Here is a 3,568-nt window from a genome sequence, read left to right as displayed (position 1 = left end):
TGTTAAAAGAAGCATATTATCATCTGAATTTTCAGTGATTCAAACAAAAAAAATTAGAAGTAGATATTTATCCTTTCCCCTATTACCAAAAATGAAAGAAGTGCACTTCAAGACGATTAATGAGATCTATCCTTGTAACAATTTTTTAAAATTAAGATTCAAGTTAAATGATTTTGAAGAAGTATGTACTTTTTGTCAAAAGGAAGTTGAAACACAGGAACACTTGTTTTATACGTGTATGATAGTTAACACATTTTGGATTACATTGTATAACTGGGTTTGTACAAAATATGTTTTACCAGATATTCAATATAACTCTGTTAGATTTGGTATCTTCTGGGAGGAGAAAAACTCTGAATTTTTATTTAATAATATTATTATTTTTGCAAAGTTTTATGTACATAAATGCAGGTATTTAAAAACCCTCCCTAACTTTGTGTCCTTCAAAAATGATATTGCTTTATTTTTTGAGTCCTTAAAGAAAGTTAAAAGCAAGAATGCATACAGATTGTGTAACCTTCTTTTGGTCTTGTTATCCCCTTAATGTTTTTGACTGTGTATATGTCAAAGATGAAATAAAGGATTGAAAAAAATAATAATAATAATAATTTCAGCTGTGCGGCGCCATCTTTGTTTTCAGAAAATGATGACATCACAAGAATGGTTGGCACAGCATTCTATGCTGTTTACATAGCGGCTATCATAGCCTCATATTTAGCTTACTGCCTCAACAAAATGGATATGGACGAATGGGACAGACCCACCAATGAGCCTGACTATGGAGGAGAAATAGATGATCGAGAGAGAGGTGTATCTGAGCGCACAGGAAACTATCGGTGGTGCTTATTTCGGGGTTGTGTCCCTATGTTCATTGACATGGCACACATGGAGAGTGTCTGCTGTCAGGAAATGAACCTGGGACATCTCATCCAAAATAACAGATATATCACGTCCAATCCTACGTGCCAAATGCAATGCGGTCGCCGAGGGACATCCGAGCCGAAACACTGGAACGCCCAATATACAGCAGTTAACCAACTAACACACTCTTGATAGGTTGTGCGGAGGGGGCTAGGGTACTACACTGATCACCTGAGACTACACTAATTTTTAACTAAACTAAAATACTCAGTTGTTCTGCAATGTGTTATCATGGTAGAATCTGCGATACAGTACTAGCATACCATAACATAACAAGCACATACTGTAACTAGCATAGCATGAACCCTAAAATCTATGGTTGCTACAAGCGGCACATCCGTGCATTTATTTACTTAAAGTGAACAACATGTTATTTTATGTCAGCTTACATAAACAAATAAAAACTCAGACGCCTTACAGTTCATAAACAACGTCTACCCACAAAACCATGCCTGTCACAATCACAGACCTAGGCTGCTACAGAGTAGCCACAACTTAGACGTAGGCTAGCTAGCGTACCCACAACAGGTTCTCACCAGGTTCGCAAGTCTCTGCAAATAGTTTCCACTACTACTTGAGCGAAACAAAAGCAATCATCGATACTACTCAATCGCGGTAATCCACAAGTTGTGCGAGAACATCCAAACACATTTGTGACTGAAGTTAAATCTAATTAAGTACCGTCTCTGATAGGCCTACAGGCTACATTACAGCGGCCCTTGTTCTTGTACAAACACAAAAACAAACATCAACAGAATTTGCGTAGGCATATTGAAATAAAGTGAACGTCCGCTAATGGATAAACCACGAACAAACAACCATTCTGATGACGTAGCGCCTGCATTTTTAAAACATGGCCGCGCCCTAGTGGCGAAAGTCGTTATTGACATGTCATTTTCCAGTGAAACTACTTGAATTTCAGATTTAATGAAAATCCATGTATCTTCAAAAATGAAAAAGCAACCGAAAAATGGTCACAGTTCTCACTGCTTCATTTCCACTTTAAAGCCTGAGGCTGCAGGTGACCTGAACACCTGGCATAGGATTCTAATTGCTTAATGGCCGTATTATGATGTCACAATCGGCAATGTTAAGTCTATGGGGATTTTTAAAAAGTTTTTCTATAATAGTTTAAAAAGTATAAAAGTTTCAAAGTTGAAAAGACATAGCAACCTGGTCCGTTTGAAGACCTACGTTACAAAGTTTGAACGAAGTTTCTAAGTTAAACTATTCAAGATAAATTGCGTACGGAAAAAGTGGTAAGCGGAATAATAAGAAGAACTAGAAATGCAATTCCAAGGAATTACCAGTGCATGAAAATGCTAAAGTTGTGATGTAAAATATCATGTATAGTTAAAACAGATAATACAGAGATGGTTACTACGGTGATGCTAGGATAGACATGGTGGTTGCATAGCTTAATAAAAGTTATCCATCCAAACACCCTTAACCAACCTAGGCATGGTCTAGGTTGGCTAGGTTGGTCCGTCCCGTTGATGCGGACTGAACCATAACCATAAAAACCCTAGCCAACCACCATCAACCTAGGCACAGTCCATCACAAACACAAAACAAATGAGCCAGTTAGCTTACCTTAGCTGGCGCCCCAGGAAGGGTAACTTCTCCTTACCCACAACCAGAGGCGATTCTAGAGTCTGTGGGGGCCCCAAGCAAAAATTCCAAGGGGGCCCTACCGACAAGTGTTATCACCATTATGTTATACCACCATTAGGTTATTATGTTAAATAATAAAAATACAAAAAGCGTATTATAAAAAATCTTATATTTTGACATGTATCTCACCAATGCAAGCTGGACTTGCCTTTAGAGATGTCCGATAATATCGGCCCACCGATATTATCGGCCCGATATTAGCATAAAAATGTAATATCTGTTAATATCGTTATCGGATTTTTTTTGCCTTAAAACCGATAAAAAAATGCTTGCGTTACACCCAAATAGTGCCTATGCGCTCCTGAAGCGTTTACCGGCTCACAGATGATGACCTCATCAAGCTGCGTCTTGAAGCATACAAACAAGCGTGGATGGCTGCAGTAACAAACTTGCTCGCTCTGTTTCAACATTATGTCTGTGGTTTGGAATTGGCCATAGCCGTCGTAGCCCCTTGAGTTGGCCGTGACGCCCCTTTGAAAATCAGAGGTTTACAGGCCACGGTGGCCTTGGTGCCCCCTTTAAATATTCTGCTTTGCGTCCTACTAATAGCGATATATATACCTATGGCCAAATTACGCAGTGGAGAAAGTGACAGCGCAAGAAAGTGCGTCCAAATTAACCCATTCTTCTCAGTTGAACTACTCGCGAAGTAGCCTACTCATCACACAGACATCACAAGTATCACATGAAAGAGCTTTTTCTCAGCTTTTAAACGATGTTAGCCGCTAATTGCTGTGGTGAACGGTTCGCGAGAAAAGTAAATAATACCATTCAATCATAAATTCTACTGAAGGTTTTGCGTCCATCTCCCTACCCATTCATCTCGGTGGAATACTTCAGAACCCTTTGTTTAACATATGACAAACCATATATCAGAATAAACAGCTGACCTTACCGAACAGAAAGGTGTAAATCAGTCCCCTGTACAGTTAGCCGTTCCAGACTAATCCCGTTTTGAATTTGCAGTAAATTT

The sequence above is a fragment of the Alosa pseudoharengus genome, unplaced genomic scaffold, assembly GCF_046254945.1.
Source record: "Alosa pseudoharengus isolate Yale_2024_CS ecotype anadromous, Long Island Sound unplaced genomic scaffold, YU_APseudo_1.1 YU_APseudo_1.1_scf_20, whole genome shotgun sequence".
NCBI classification, from domain to species: Eukaryota; Metazoa; Chordata; class Actinopteri; order Clupeiformes; family Clupeidae; genus Alosa; species Alosa pseudoharengus.
The sequence above is the reverse complement of the archived record's forward strand: the minus strand, read 5'-3'. Positions refer to the sequence as shown.